General features: G+C 41.6%; 1 protein-coding gene across 2 annotated transcripts in view; it reads left to right on the forward strand.

Moving 5' to 3' along the window:
• The window catches only part of ADK (adenosine kinase), a 138,635-nt gene that overhangs the window by 77,610 nt on the left and 43,302 nt on the right, over positions 1-17,723 (forward strand). The gene's annotated exons all lie outside the window — the stretch shown is intronic.

Below are 17,723 nucleotides of genomic sequence, written 5' to 3' on the forward strand. Positions count from 1 at the left end.
ATCGATACCGATGTCCTTGCAGCCCTTGTTTAAACTACATACATTACCTATCCACGCTCCAGGGCTGCTTCTCCACAGGTCCCGCGCGTTCTAGCTTCAGAGTGGCCTGTCAGCTGACAGGCCGCTCAGCCAATCACAGGCCGGGGCCGCCGCGGCCTGTGATTGGCCGGGCAGCCTGTCAGCTGACAGGCCGCTCTGAAGCCAAAGAGAGCGGGACCCGGGGAGAACACGTCAGGAGCAGCCCTGGAACGTGGATAGTTAATGTATATCGTTAGTCGCTGGCCGCGTACCGCTATTTCGATAATAGGTCAGAACCTATATCAACGATCAGCTGATGATCGTTGTCATTGGCTGATTGTTGTATTTATTACATGGAGCGATAATCGGTCAATATCGTTCTGTGTAATAGTACCCTGAGAGGGGTATTCCCATCTGACAGTTATTCCCTCTCTACAGCATAGGAGATTAGCTAGCTGATCGTGGGCGATCTGACCACTGGGTTCCCCACCCCCCACCCCCAATTCCTCAAGAATGGGGATCCAGTATCTGTAAGGGTGCGTTCACACTGAGAAATTATTGCGGATAAATTCAGCGGAATTCCGTCAGCTGTACGTGCTCATGGCCGCGTGCCTCTCCGCCCGTGCCATAGACACCATTCTATGCACAGACTGATTCCGCATTCCGCCGAAAGAATGCGAAAAAAAGCCAGCCCATAAAATGGTGTGCGGCGGAATTCCGCTGAGTTTATGTGCGAGAATTCCATAGTGTGAACCCACCCTTAGAATGGAACAGCGTGTCAGTCACATGCACCATCGCTCCATTCATTCTCTAAGGGAGCTAAAATAGCTGCACTGTGTTGGGTATTCTCTGTGAGGGTATGTGCAATTGTCCCTGAATTTCCGCTGATGTATTCTGCGCATTTTATAGTGCTCACTGAATTGTTGCGGAAAAATTCCGTGCGAAAAAAATGAACTCCCATAGAGTTTTATTGAATTCCGCCATCCGCCCAAACAATTCACATGTCAATTCTTTGGGCGGAATGTGAATTCCGCACAGAAATTTCCGCTGTGTGCACGGACAGACTAAAATCCCATTTTGCTCTATGGAAAGGAGCAATGTTGCATATAAACGGGCAGAATTCCTCATACTTTTTGCTGCAGAATTCCGCGATAATTGCTCAGTGTGCATATACCCTGTCTCTGAAGAAAAATAAATGGAGCGGATGGTGGGGAGTTTGGAGTTCTCCTTCTTAAGATCTCTGGGGGCCCCAGCAGTTGGACATTCACTTATTCAATATTTTCTACTGAAATGCATTTATGAAATTATGTTCTTAAACATTCTTGACAGTTTGGCTTTTCAACTTGAATGCAAGCTTTACAGTCCCAACTTGATCCTTGTTGGCCAATGTCAGGCAACCCAGTTGCACCCCACCATCAGGTCACGGTGCGTTGATGGGCTTTTATAGATGGTGTCTCATCCCTCCTGTAAAACTGCTACGGTACTGTAATTGGCTATGAACACCTCAGAAGTTTCATGGTCAGGATTGTAATTGTTTATATTGCGTTTCTTAAATCTGCATTTAGCATACACGTAAAGGCCCTATTACACAAAGCAATTATCGGCCGTTACGGCCAATAATCACTACTTGTAATAGAAGACAAAGATCATCATTTTTCAACGTATAATAACGCTGACAGCAAACGGGGAACAAGCGAGCGCTGAGCTGACAGGTCAGTGCTCGCTTGCTCCCTTCTTATCGCTCTGTGTAATAGAGGCTTTAGAAATACTCCACAGGTAAAAGCTAAATGTGACTATAAGGTTATATTCATGTACCAGAGGCCAGGAGTCTTTTTTTTGGCCACCATCAGGCTAACATATATTGGTCTGTTCCAAAAAAATTAAATAATTTAATACAGGACGGGGGGGGGGGGGGGGGGGGAGACCTTTTTTTCTGCCAAAAGCCATTTGAATGTTTATAACATTTATTCCTGGGTCATACTGATAGCATAACACACTTTGTAGAAGTTGAAGCATGCCAACTATGAATGGCACTCACTACATCTAGATGTTTTTTTTTTTCTTTTCATTTCTGTGTGTTCGTACAGAACAGTACCCAATTATTATAGTTTTATTTTAATTTTTTTTACAATTTTTATGCCCTTATTAGCAGGCATTAAATACAATTGTTACATTCTGGGCATTTCAATGAATCGTGCCTATCCTTGCACAACTACAAAGGTTAGTGCACACCTGCAATAGCATTTTTATTCCTGACAACGCCACGTTAAGAGGGGGCCCTACTGGACGTAGGTTGTGATGATTTTCTGCCTTTACCTGTATAATAGCGCTGTTGCATTACATGGTAATCCTGCCTGTGATGGTAATGAGTTGACTGCTGAGAAGAGATCTCTACAGAACAGGAAGGGTCAGCCTATCATGAGGCTTATAATGAGGATCATAATCACCAAAGTGAAAACTGGGAGGTTTATGTATTTTTATTGAAATATAGATGACTTTTTGTTACATGGGTAAATCTATTCCCAGGTATTGAGATCCTGGTCTGTTTATTTTCCTTGCAATAAGTGGATTTATTCTTTATTAAACTTAGTGGTGTTTGCAATATAAAAGACAGGAATAATTGCCAACAAGCATCGATGTTTTTACCAGCAGCGTTCTTTATCTCGATTGACAGATTAAGCTGCATAAATAGGCGTCAAAATGATCAGCATAATTAACCTGCTGCCATTACATATGCGCCATCAAAATAATTATTAGTTCTTTCATACCAAGAGTACAGCGTGTGCACAGAGCCGAATGAAAACTGGCAAGTGGAATCCGGAGGAAGCCTTGCTGGATATAAACCTAATGCAAACTGACTTGGCATACAGCTCTCATCCCCCATTGTGGTACTCTCTGTAGTGCACGGTCCACATATAGACAGCTAATGTCTGGCTGATGATGTATCTGTGTGTATTGATAACATTCTCTCTTTCCCTGTTAAATTGATCTTATAGCTTTCATAGATGCTACATTATTAGAACAAAGACCTATCTGTATTGCAGATTTTATTGCAGAGTATTTCTCACTGTTAACCACAGGATGTAAGGTCAATGTTAGAACCAGGGCTGTGGAGTTGGTAAGCCGCAACTCTGACTCCTGAATTTTATCTGGTCCGACTCTGACTCCTAACTCCTGCTTCTTCATGAATGGCCTCTCAGATACCAGGGGAGTTATTTATCATACTGGCTCAGCAGCTTCTCCCTATTATCCTACATGATCCTGGGGCAACTTCTGAGTGAATAAGGAAAGATATAAAGCAGATTCTTCTGTATGTGCAGTGGATGCAGCCAGTCTCCAGCCTCCATGTCCTGAACAACTTAGAACTAGACTAGATGGAGCAGATGGTCTTTTCCTGCTGACAGTATTCTATGTTTCTAACTAAATATTCACTATACACAAAGAAACACTGCTAACAATGCCAGATACCTGTGATATAGAGGGGTCTCAGATAATGTTATATAGGGGTCACTGTGGGGGCACACCATAGCACATACTCACACAGCCTGTTGCAGCCATAGCATACACACATACATACACACACAGCCTGCTGCGGCCATAGCAAACACTCACAGCCTGCTACAGCCATAGCGTACATACCCACACAGCCTGCTGCAGCCATAGCACACGCACACACAGCCATCTGCAGCTATAGCATACACACACAGTCTGCTGCAGCCATAGCACATGCACTCATACAAACAGCCTGCTGCAGCCATAGCATACACACACAGCCTGCTGCAGCCATAGGACACACACACACACACACACACACACACACCTGCAGCCATAGAACACTGAAGAAAAACACAATCTTCTCCCAGAGAGAAAACACCACATTGAGAACAGAGGTTACTGCTACACTACTTATGTCTTCTCCTCCTCTATATTACACAGGGTATCTTCATATTACACTGCTGCTCATATACAGTCATCCAGCATCAAGGAAGAGAACAGCACAGATCTCCCCCCACACAATGGACTCTTCCAGAAACAAACTGACAAATAGTGACCAACAACCTTTCCCTGACCACCCTTATCTAATAGGGCCAGTGTCCTATTAAATTGTTGCTCATAAAATATATTGATGAGAACTTATAAAATTCATATCAAAACTCAATTCTAATTTTTTTTTAAGATTTTTTCTAAAGCTGGAGTCTACATTTTTTCCAACTCTGACTCTTGACTCCAGCCAAAACTAGCTGCGACTCCACAGCCCTGGTTAGAACAGGTACATTTTTTGCATGGCCATGCTGGTAACTGGTGGCTATTTAGTCATAGCCTAGGACTTGTTTAGCAGACCTCATACCAGAGAGAAAGGTATATCCAAGTGTGCTAGTGACCTAAAGATATATCCCTATCAATTAGGGATACATTTTAATGCACTGGATCTTTGACCTGTAAAAAATATTTACATGTTGGTGCAATATGCATATGTGAGCATACCCTTCTATAGTAATATATGCTGGGTGTGGCAACGTTGTTTCCAGAAGACCTTGCCTCCACTAGCTTTTGTGTGCCCGCCTATATACCTACGCCTCGAGCCACTTAAAGGGGTTGTACACCAAAAATTTTTTTCTTTCAAATCAACTGCTGCCATAAAGTGCCAGAGATTTTTAATTTACTTCTATTAAAAAAATCTCAAGCCTTCCAGTACTTATCAGCTGCTGTATGCCCAGAAGGAAGTTGTATTATTTCCAGTCTGGAGAGCAGGAGAGGTTTTCTATGGGGATTTGCTGCTGCTCTGGACAGTTCCTGACATGGACAGAGGAGGCAACTGAGAGCACTGTGTCAGACAGAAAAGAAAACACCACTTCCTGCAGGACACACAGCAGCTGATAAGTACTGGAAGACTTAAGAGTTTTTAATAGAAGTGAATTACAAATCTCTGGCACTTTATGGCACCAGTTAATTTGAAAGAAAAAAAAAAGTGGTGAACAACCCCTTTTAATTCTGCATTTAGAAAAGGTCAAGTTAAAAAAATGTAATAAATCTATACCAAATTGTGAGGCTGTTCTCACAGTTCTGTCATACAGTACAGCAGTTCTAATCTCTTGGAAGTCATGGAGAGCAGCACAAGAGCGTCTCTAGCTCTGGAGGACCTGTCCTGTCCAGCACCATACAGCGTACCTGTTGCTTTAAATAGGATCTATGAATTTCTCCTGGGATGGCCCTACATGACTAGTGAACCTTTACTACTGGTTTCCAACAGATTACTGTATATCTGGGTGCAGGAAGTTCCATGAGGGGGACTCTGATCTGTTTTATTAAGGAACCCTTGTAACATAGACTATCGTCAGAAAGACAACCTGGTCTATGTAGTATGCCGTTATATTGTTTCTTTTATCTTTATCATAAGATGGCTACATCCTGAAAATGGCCATGCTGTGGAGATGAAATTATGTTAGGTTATGTTCCCACACTTTCTTATTTTGGCCATTTGATGGCCGTCTTTTAGGGCCGCCGTCATTTTGAGTCCATATAACGGCCGTGATTTTTACAGTCACAGCCGTCATTTTGAAATAACAGCAGTTTTGTGTAAACATAGCCTAAAGCAGTAACAATGTTCTAGTTTTTATATCCTCTGACATTGATATGGAACTGCATATTTCCACAGCGTTCATATTTTTCTTGTTCCTCCCTTTTTTTTTTTTTTTCCCTTTTAGCATTAACAGCTGCTTAAGGGGATTCACTGTTAGTGATTTAAACATAATGATTTATAGCCCAAATAGACACAGTACTGCCAATGTTTTTCTTATTATATGAATAAATCTTTATCAGGTATTCTAAGAACTGCAATTTTGCCAGATTTGTATTACTCTTCACCTTAAACACTCATCTTATACAACTATTTTTTTTTTTTAATTTTTACTTAAAAGGCCAGCAGATGCTGGGAAATCTTTTCTTCACCATATTGTCAGACTTGTATATACGAAATACTGTTAAATGTCCTCTGCCTACACTGGAGATGCAACTAGTAAAAGCGTAGTGCCAAAACACCACCTGGCCCTTACTAATTGTATTATCACTGTATATGGTTTTTATTGACTGTCCTCTGCTTTTGCCAATTGCATTGCCCTTCTACAGTGAGTGGCAGACATGGTAATCACAAGACTTGTTTTAGCCAATGAGCAGTTTTTGTGGTTTTCTTTGGATCTTCCTGTAGGCAATGACCCAGATTTATCAAGCTGCCTGAAATTCATGTTATCAGTTTTTTCCAACAGAAATCAATCACCGCTCAAGGTTCACTTAACCAGAGAGAAATAAATAAATAAATATATAATATATAAAAAATATAGCGCTGTGGTCTAGAGTTACCCCTAGACCACAGCTCCAACACATTCTAATGGTGGTTTTATACGGAACGATTTATCGTTCGAATTTGCACGATAACTGTCGAATTCGAACGATAATCGTACGTGTAAATGCAGTGAATGATCAAGCGACGAGCGAGAAATTGTTCATTTTCAGCTTTCAACAACTTCTCAAATCGTCGCTGATCGTTCGCAGATCGTTCCATGTAAACAGTTTTTCAACGATTTCACCTATGTATGAGATAGGCTTAAGCGATCGCAAAAAATTTTTCCGTACGATGTATCGTTCCGTGTAAACGCTGATCGTTATGAAAAAAACATTGTTCATTCTAAATCGTTAATCGTGCGATCGAGCGAATTATTGCTCCGTGTAAAAGTACCATTACTCAAAGATTGTACTAGAGCTGAGTGTTTCTTTCAGACATAAACTGCCTACAGAGAACTGATCTGCAATCAGAGATACTGGCTAACAGCTCAGCAAGCAGGAGGCCAGGCAGCATTGATTATTCATGAAGAGGAGGGAGGAGAAAGGAGTGGTTAGGTGTGGCACAAACAACTCCTCTTTGACACTTCATTACAGTAGGGTTGTACATGTTCACTAGGGGACTGCCAGCTACAGCACACTGTCAGCACCTTAGGTAGGTCCCAGGTGCTGACAGATTCCATTTAATGTGTGTGCCACGTTAACAACATTTTTGCACAAAAATGATGTATGTTAAAAAGTCCATTCACTAGCACTGTACTGTACTCGGGGAAGTTCAGTACAGATTCTGCAACTAAAATTGTGACACATGGACAACCTTTTTAGTTCTGTTATACATGTGAAAATGTTTTGTCCCCTAGCACCCCCTCCTCTCCCCTTAATGTAATACAATCCATGTTAAGATGTTTGGAGCGCAGCTCCATTTATGATTCATTTGTTTCCTGAGTTCTAGGAGGTTGAGACAGCTGTGTAAACTATAAAACAAACAAATTGACTCTTTTGCACAAACTTGGCACTTGGAAATCATAAAGAAAACCAGAGTAAGCACTGAGTAATACAAGTAAGGTATAAACCGGGTGAGGTAATAGTGGCGGTATTCTATGGGGAAGGGGGGAATTTATAATTCACTGAAGCACTTTCACTGCTTTTGGAAAGATGCAGTAGAAGTGGCCAGGGTCCATTTTTGAAGGGGCATGCCTGGCATCTTTATGGCAGATTTATTATTACTTATTACTTTACACAGAAAATGCTGTAACGTTTTAGCAAATAAATGTAGGCATCTAAACCTTTGCCCGTTCCTTCATGCATTTTCAGACTAGAGCCCGTTTATAATATAATAATAATAATTGAAATAAATGATACGGCAGTGATTTTCAACCTTTTTTGAGCCGTGGCACACTTTTTATACATATAGTTAATAATATACATTCTAAATGTATTTATACTAACTCAGTGTGAAACCTGGGCCTGTTTTCTTCTCCCCCCTGTGCTTCTCTCCTGTGCTTCTCTCCACCATACTTCTCCCCCCTGCTTCTCTCCCCCGTGCTTCTCTCCTGTGCTTCTCTCCACCATACTTCTCCCCCCTGCTTCTCTCCTGTGCTTCTCTCCACCAAACTTCTCTCCCCCCTGCTTCTCCCCCATCCCCAGGTTTCTCTCCCCCATTGTTTTCTCCTGTTTCACAGGGGCACCATAGTTTGGGGAACTTTCCCCACGGCACACCCGACCATGTGACGCGGCACACTGGTTGAAAATCACTGTGATACGAAGTGAGAGACCTGCTTACAAGAGCTTACAGAGAAGGACTGAGGTGAAACAACAGGCAACAAGTGCTTTATTTGCCGATGGTTCAACCATTGCACATAGAATCAGAAAGTGCCTGTAAGTGTTGAGTGAGCCAGTCACATGCCAATGTCTGAGTACAAGTAAAAAAAAATTTAAAAAAAGGGCATGGTACTGTCTGAGATATAGAGGGGTGAGGGGACGGCAGAAGGGGGACACGTTTAGAGAATGCTACAAGCAGTCCTGAAGAAATGAGTGTTTAGAGCACGCTTGAAGCTGTGAGTGTTGGAAATGAGTCTTATATCTTTGGGTAAGGCATCCAATAGAACTGGTGCAGCACGAGAGAAGTCTTGGAGGCGTGAGTGTGAGGTTTTGATTATGGAAGATGTTACTGTAAGATCATTAGCAGAACGTAGAGCGCAAGTAGCATGATAGGTGGAATTGAGAGAGGAGATTAATGGAGGGGCAGAGTTGTGGAGAGCTTTATGAGTGAGGGTGAGGAGTTTGAACTGAACTCTTGATTTTGTCGGCAACCAGTGCAGTGCCTGGCACGGGGGGGGGGGGGGGGGGGGGGGGAGAGATATCATTATAATGGCTGGAGAGGAAGATGAGCCTGGCTGCTGCGTTCAGGATTTACTGGACAGGGGAGAGTTTAGAGAAAGACCGATTAGTAGGGAGTTACAGTAGTCAAGACGAGAAGGGATCAGGGGGATAGTAAGAGTCTGAGCTGTGTCAAGGGTGAGTCCTTAATTCCAAGAGAGCAGAACCCCTTTGGTTCATTAAGATAAGAGTGAAGTCCACCAACCACTTATATAGAGCCTGTAAACATCTGCCCCTATTCAGTTATTGTCACACATGCAGGAAATATCATTAAAAGAGAATTGGCTTTGTAATGATAAGCTTATATGAAATGGGGCCCCTAATGTTATTCACTGTTAAGTCAGTTAAGGCCCTATTACACCAAGTGATTATCGGACGTATTTGCCCGATTTAGCTGCTGTTATTCACTTGGTGTAATAGCTAGCGTTAAAAGGCAACAATTAGCAGACATGCTCAATGTCAGCTGATCTTTGTCTTTCAACATGTTGAAAAAAAAAACTGCAACGATAACAATGGTCTGCTGGCCGTTGCTCCACGCAACTGGAGCAGCGGCAGCAGACCGACGCTATCTCTCATGGGCTCCCCAGACAGTCTAAAGATTGTCCAGGGACCCCCTACTGCAGCTTCTTGCACGTCCCACTGACCCAATCTATTCGCCCCTGCCAGTTACCTGCGCGGGGTACGAGAAGCAAGCGAGCACTGATCCGACAGGTCGGCGCTCGCTTTCTTCTCCTGATTGGCCCATATGATAGGGCCTTTACTGTTGGAGTCTTCAGCTTGTGCACAATTACAACAAAGGGGAAAAAAATCTTAAAGAAGCCCCAAAAGGACTTGATAATCACAGTCCTCAACGGAGCAGCAGAAAGTGAAGAGGCTGTAGTAAGGTGTGCTGGAGGTGGCCTTTGATTTAGAGAATAGAAAAGTTCCCGGCTCAGAATTGATCACAAACTGAGCACTACAGAGCAAGTGCCCTTGAGATTTCTCGCTATGAATCTTATGGACATGTGGCTGCCAGCGACTAAGCTTGATAATGACAGCTGTTTGCTGAAGAAATGATTCTTGAATATCAAATCCCCTACTCATCAATCATGTGACAGATGAAGGCAAGATGAAACACTTTGGCAAATAGTCTTAAGAATGTCTCTCTTTTAAGCACCTTGTGGAGGAACTCAATTATACAGCTGCACCTGCAGGCACGCTACTGAGCGGGGTTTACTTTATCTTGACACATCAGCAGGTGAACTGCTTCCTTTTCAGTCCATTATTTATCCCACACCATTATCAATGCACAGAACATTAGCAATCTGTACCATGCACTGGTACAAATATGCCCTCCCTGTCTTCCAAGGTTCTTAAGATATTACATCTGTGACTGGCGTAATGTATTTTTTCCCCCCACTCTGCTTTTCACATAGAAAATTGTGCCCAGCACAAAAGACTAAGGCAATGAGCCTATCTCACATAATTGTCTAATTATCTTCAGCAGATGGGGCACTGCGTTAAGTAGGACACACTGTTCTACTTTTCAGACATTACAAAAGGTTCTCCCTCCCGATTTGAGGGGGTTTTAGCGGGGAGGGATGGAGACACAAAGTGTGTGGTTTAGCGTCTCTTAATCCTTTATCATTTTTTTCTTGCTTACTTACTGGTGTATTTAATTGTTTACCACAGTAAATGAAAAGTGAGCAATTTTTCCTTTATCTTGCTGCGTGTGGCCAAGAATGGCGTTCTTCAATAACATCTTAAGTAGGTTCTATCAAAATGCCTTACGTTAACATTTGTGTTTTTTGTTTTTTTTTTCTCGTGCATGCAGTTTTTAGGCTCCACTCAAGATGCAAGAAAGCATCTCATCCAGTCTGCTCCACAAATGTTTGGTTCCTAGTTACCAGCAGACAGGAGAGCCACATGTTTACACACCATGCATCTGTGCCCAACTTTCTTAATATAATGTGATACACATGTGCAAAGCAAACGCAGGATAACAAAGAAGGCGTTATCCGACACTCCACATATCCCCCACCTTCTGCTGTAGTACAACTGTATTCATGAGTTCTTATATATATTAAGCAGTAAACAGGGGGAACAAGTACATACTGGGGGACCAAGAAGCATGATACGTGAGTCTATCACGTAGACTGCATTCCCACGTCCCGTGTTTTGTCCGTGAAACAAGAATGTTGAATGCAAACCCTGGTCTGTTTTCCCGGGGTTTGCGCTCAACATCCGTGTTGTCCTTTTTTTACAGACACCATACGGGACATGTGAATGCAGCCTTAGAGTGGTAAAGTATTTTATGGCCAAAACTGATTTGATGCAGTAACGCAATGAAATGATGCAGCACTGCAATGGAATGATCAATTACTGCAATTAAAATATGCATTCACATTGCATTTTCATTGCCCAACTGCATGTGTGAACACAGGTTTAGTAGGCCACCACCTGCTACTTGGCAGAGCCATGGTGTCCATCCGAGCACCCATTCATGTTAGTGGGCGTTTAGCCTCTGTAACCCAACATCCAGTGGCTGCTACTTTGCCAAATAGTACCCTCCAGATTAGCTATTGCTGGGCCATGTATTCAATCACTTTTGCCCTGAAAAAAAAAATTGTGTTTTTTAATATAATTACAATTTTATATCAAAGGAATAACTAATGGAATATTACCTTCTATTAAACACTTGATTCTGTATATATTGTAGTTTATATTAATACCACACCATGGAAAAGGTCTGGTCAGATGAAACCCCTATATTAGGGACTGGTACATAGGCAGATAGAACCATGTTCCTATGGTTGTCCTTCCGTCTGTACACCCGTGACTCTGTCAGTACACAAGCATGAACTTCTAAGCTGCTTTGGAGCTCCCGACATCATGTACATTGTGTACAGACGGAATTCTATGAATGCTAGATTGACCCTTAGACACAAAGGAGGACCAGAAATATGATCAAACAAAAGGCAATGGTACCCGTGCCAAAAGATTGTGCACTCAAGGTGCCTGATCAATCACACCAATATGTATGCCATTAACACTCAAACTAACACGTTACCAATAACACCCGGGTCTTAGGTAATGGGTATATATATAAATCACTTACAAAATTACCCTTTCATCATGCACCACAGTTCTAAACAAGGATCTGAAACTGATCATAGATGACACGTCAGGTATATATCGCATACTTTTGAGGCATTTATCAGATTCCTTCCTCTGTTTAATTTACAGATTCCACAAGCTGTGTTCATTGCATTCATTTTTATTGGATTCTAAGGGTTAATTTATTTTTCCAAATTTGTATGATGCTTATTCCTTTTTCTTTTTTGTTATCCTTGTGTTCTCTCTCGTCACATAACAAGCTATTTGCAAAGATTGAAACATCTGGTCAGTATCTCCAAACACCCCAGTTTCATACACTGTTAGCAGCAGGGGGCCTTTTCTCCTTGCATCTCAGTGAGCCCATAAGGGTGGGACATATGGCATGTAAGCTCATTCCAACAGCATCCTCTCTTAGGCATTATGTATAATTTTCTTAGGTTTATTGGGCACTGGTTTATATTTTCTGCACATTGTTCTTTTTTTTGTTTTGTTTTAATACAGTAATTTTGTAGAAAGTGCCGACACATAATCTTGTTTAGAAAGCTGGCAGAATGATATTACTTCTATCAGCTTGGAAGTGCAATTTTCATGACAAATACCAGTGTATAAATGAATGAGAAACAAAAAGCAGAAAGCAATCATTTACCTATGTTATATCAGTTTCTGCCCCCTTCATGTTTACCAGTGACTAAAATGTATGGGACAAGTAATGTCTGCTGCCTATTACAGTATAGTGGAAGAAGGGTTGGGCTGATTAAACAACCTGTCTAAACCTGCTCCCTTCTCATAGACAGGTTTTCATGTGGCAAAGCTGATATTGGTATATGAGGAATAGCCTCTCTTATTCTGGCTGAAAATGACAACTCACCAGTGCAGGAACTCTGTAAACTACCAATTTATTCAGAATCCCTGCACTCACTGAAAAGAAACCACAATGACTGAGGCCTAAGGTGTTAGCATGTCTTACTAAGGGATCTTGCATATCGGAGATCTAACTTTAAACCAAGCAAAGAGACTGTATGCAGGTAACCTTCCTCTCCCCCTCCAAGCTATGCACTGTATATAGGCTGCTGACTATAAACTATGAATTTAGTCATGTTAGCGTTTGCAGCTAGCTTCTATGCCACTTTACTGTGCCTAGGAGTTTGAAGGAAAGAAAATCTATTTCCCACCATGCAGACATTACCCACACTGGGTACATGTGCCTCTACGGCTGCCCACCAGATGGGTACACGAGTACTTAAAGTCATATAGGGCAATGATACTTATGTGATCTGACTTGTAGCCTTAGTTCACAAGAAAGGGCCTTGTTTTTGCAGCAGTCTAAAAAGATTGAACCGATTCGTGTATGGTTTTACTACCAAGTATAAGGAAAGGTTATTGACAAAATATCATATATGTTCAGAGTTTGTCAAAACCAGTGTTTTATATATTTCATTTTCTCTACAAACGCAAGCCCATTATTGGTTTAACCTTTTTATTGGTATTGTCCCTGAGTTTGGCCATAGAAAGAATTAAATACCATTTATTTGATCTGTACACCTAAGCCATATGCTTGTATATTACACATCAATAGAATTTATACATTGATGTGTATGTAAATTACAATTATATAGCCAGCACCTACTAACCTCATAGCGCACAGAGCTAAGTGCCTTCTATAGAAGAAGAGATGTGAGCCTTGGGCAGGGGTTTTGTGGGGATAGGTAGGTAGTGTATGGGAAGAATTGTATTTTGGGTACTGTGGATGGGACTAGAGGGCATTGTAACTGGTACCATGTTGGACATTATCTGGAGCTTGCCTCTGTTTAATATACGAGGCAGTAGGTCGTAAACCTTCATGTGGAGGCTGTATCTATTGGGGCAGTATTATAGTAATATTGTTCTTGTTATAGGGTAGTTGGATAATAGTTGTATTTGTGTACCTACAGAGCAGTATCAGAATAGCAAATTCTTATTCATAGGTATTCCTGTACAAATCCATATTATCATAGTAGTTGTATTATGTGTAGAGAGCATTTATATTCTAGTACTCTGGGGGGACAGTGTTATAACAGTTACATTCTTCTACACAGGGCTGTCTTATTCCGGGCCTGTAAGGCCTCATTCACACGTCCATAGTTCTGTCTACAGAACCATAAATTTGAATGGCCCTGTTCACATGTGTTTAGGGGCCCATGATCATTATTCATCTATGTAGTTGTCCTTGCTTTGCAGACAACTGTGGATACACATCCGTAGTGCTGTCCGCAATCGCTGGTCTGCATTTATGGATATGTATATGAGGTCTTAATGGCTATTAGGTAAATATTATTGTAAATGTTAAATATGATCATCTGTTGGATGTGTGCAGTATTTTATCTAAGCCCTGTTCACATCAGTAGAAATGAGCTGCAATGCCAGATACAATCCATGGACAGGTGCTGTTCCTTGATATTGGTAATTTCTTAATGTATTTGTTTTTTTTAGATGGTTAACTGTTTTTGTGTTTTGCTGCGGCCTTCGTTTTTATTTCACCAACTGAGCGCATGTATATACCATCTCATAAGGAAGATAGTAGGAAATATCTACAAGAAAAAGGATAAAAAAAGACCCCAACCCTGCAGTTATTACCAAATCATGGCGCATTCTAAAAACGCACTTTGGTTACCACGGAAACAGCTGTGTGGCCGGGAAAGAAATGAGCATTATATATTCTTTCTTAGAGACCAACATTGTTTCGAGTTTTTTTTTCCTCTCTGAAAGAAGTTGTAGTTGTAACTGTGTATTAGTGTGTGTGCATTTCTTATTGGCGACGCTACAATATTTTATATTTTCTAAATTCTGCACAGAAAAACTGGGAGACTAGAAGGTGTATAAAACCTCAAGATTGTGTTGATGTCTAATAAGTCTAAGTATTTGCCACTAGGAGGCAGAATATCAGAAAATACATCTGGTGGTTCAGGGACATCTTTGTTGACAGCTGCTATCATCCTTAACATCTAGTTATTTGTAGTATATAGTATTACACTCTATGCCCAAGCCCTGATAAGCAGCTCCATGCTGATAACCACCAAAAGAGGAAATAGAATGGAAGAGAAAATCCTTATTCTATGCTCCTCTAGTGGTCAAGGAGGCAGAAATAATCTTTAGCCTATATAGAGCTTTATAATATAAAGCTTTATACATGACTGGATTAAAGAAGGAACTTCAGCGAAAATGAAAGACCCAGTGCTGGCAGAGGGATGGGGGGAAATAATCAAGCAGCTATACTTACCAGTCCCCGCCTTACTGCTTCTGGACCCCTGCTTGCTTTCTGTTTCTCCTGGCCTCCTGCCACGACATGGTGGGAACTCCCCACTCGGCCTTTTAATGACTGCAGCGAGCTCCCACCTCAGTCACTAACTGGCTGAGCAGGCATCCTTATCCAGGGAAGGGTAAGTATAGCTGTTTTATCATGTTCCCCCAACCCCCTGCCAGCACTGGGTTTTTAATTTTTACTGGAGTTCTCATTTAAATATTTGTTTTAAAAACACTGCCTTGCAACAGACTACTGGGGCACACAATCTGTACACTGTCAGCTATAAAGTACTGGGAAGGGCCTATATGACATGAATATTTTTTGAAAAATAAAAATTCTGCTGATATAATGCATAATGCAGTTTAGCTCAACTTTTTATGTGGCCAAACGGCTTAGCTCTGTAACCTCATTCTTCACTCCAGAAATGCATTGAATAATGGGAATCCGCCAACGTTTTAAAGTTGACTGTGTGGAGAATATAATCTCAGGAAATTGAAAAGTACAAGATAAGTAAAGCACTGTGTTTAGAAACTTGGACTATGTATATGCCAACATCTCCTTAGATTTCAGTGGTTAAGCCTATGCCAAGTGTGGGCTGGGATATGTTTGACCAGAATACTTTGGGAATAGTGCAGTTAACTTTAACACCAGCATACACCATTTTTTTTTTCATGGCAGATGCATGCACACCTGAATAAGGTATACAGTTCCTGCCTGTCTACTGACTGGTAGAAAGCATTTGTGTCACAGAGAATTTTTTAGTAGTGTATTAGCTTTACTCACCCGTAAGGCAATCATTATTGATTTAGCAAGTTAACACGGTATTTTCCTGTATTTTCCTGGTCTTGCCTTCTTAAGGACTCATACACTCCTTTTGAAGCAGCTTGGCACCATTGTATCTCCTATCTTTATAAGTTGCCCTGATTATCTCAGTAACAGTCCCTGAATGTAATAATTATAGAGCTTAAAGGGAATGTACCATCAGGCCTGGGCTGAAGCACTGGAGGCGGGCTGACCCCACCCCCAGTGCAAAGACCCTGCCCCTATATGACACAGCTCAATTAGAATCAATGGAGACGTATCATAGAGGGGTGGGGTTTCCTCCCACTGGGGATGGGTCAGCCCGCCTCCAGTGCTTCAGCCCAGGCTTGATGGTACATTCCCTTTAACTACAGTGCCCTCTCCAAATATTGTATCTATTTTATTATACCTTGTACTTTTTTTTATACCCTTACAATCCAGTTTTTTTTTATCAGTATATATAGTTTATATAGTAATCCGTGTTATACATATGTCTTATGTATATGACGTATGATTGTGTGTATAATTTTGTCTGACACACAATTTTTTCAATAAGTCTTTGAATTTCCATGGAAAAGTCTTATTGTGGGTGCCTTGTACCCTGTATTCATTATGCAGAGTTTAGATGTAATTGAGCCGTTGAACTCCCTGTGACCCAGTACAACACCTATTAGTGATGGAGTTTTTTCTTTCCTTTTTTTATTTTAATGTTGCGCGCAAAACAATTAAAAGTGCGCCGCTACCCCCTCTTGTTCAGCGTGGCAGCAAATTGGTGTAGCTTTTAATTTGCCTAGAAGATTGAGAGGATAAGCTTATGGGCTGTAATGAGAACCAGGCTGGCTTTAAAGTATCTCCTCCAGCCCCGTCCTCATTATTCTCCGCACTATCCCTGACTATTGTTTCATCAGCAGTCAGCTGAGTCTCTCTACGATATTTAATTCTTTCCTTCCCTTTTGCATGCTAAGCAAAGCCTTCTCATCATAAAAAGCTCATAGCCTTTTCCTCCCCTGTGTAATGTTGGATAAATTGAAGCAAAATACATAGATTAGCACAGGAGCAGGGGTGCATAGCTGAATGGTGCGCCAATAGAGTATGGGCAATTCGCGTTTATCTTTCTACTGGTCTCCATACAGATAATGAAGTGGTTATACCTTGAAGACTCTTGATTTTAAATGACACCAAATTCTAAACACAGTTGTACTTAAAGGGGTGTTTCCATCTAATGAAGTCATCTCCTGTCCAAAACATTGTCCCCAGAATGAATGGAACACACTGTGGGTGCATTGGCCAGTGCTCCATTTATTCTCTATGGGGCCAACAAATATTGCTGCACTTAGCATTCAGCAGCCCCATATACAATAAACAGAATGCTGGCCGTACATGCGCAGGGCACCCTATTCCTTCTGTGGACAATTTTGTCCCGATTCTCTGAATTTAAGGATAGGGATAAATCCTTCAGATGTGAATGTTTTTATAAAGCGTTATCCATCACCAAAAAGTGCTTCTGACGTCTAAAAGGTTTTTATCTGTTAGGGTGTGGGTAGTCAGGCCCTGACCGCCCAATAAAATGGGTAGGGACAGGACCTTACGGTCTGCTCCCCACTCTGTTAATGAGAAAAGACATTCCCCATAGACTTTCATTATAAGGCCGTCTTGTCACATGCCTCTGAGGCTAACGGGCCTCCTTGCCTGTTAGTCACCCCGAAAGTGTGCTGAGAGAACAGAGAGCTGTGACTGCTTACAGCTCAGATGACTAGTTCAGGGCTCTCCCCCTGCTTCGCACGCGGGATAAAAAGTATTTTACCCAACATGA

The sequence above is a fragment of the Dendropsophus ebraccatus genome, chromosome 8, assembly GCF_027789765.1.
Source record: "Dendropsophus ebraccatus isolate aDenEbr1 chromosome 8, aDenEbr1.pat, whole genome shotgun sequence".
Classification (NCBI taxonomy): Eukaryota; Metazoa; Chordata; class Amphibia; order Anura; family Hylidae; genus Dendropsophus; species Dendropsophus ebraccatus.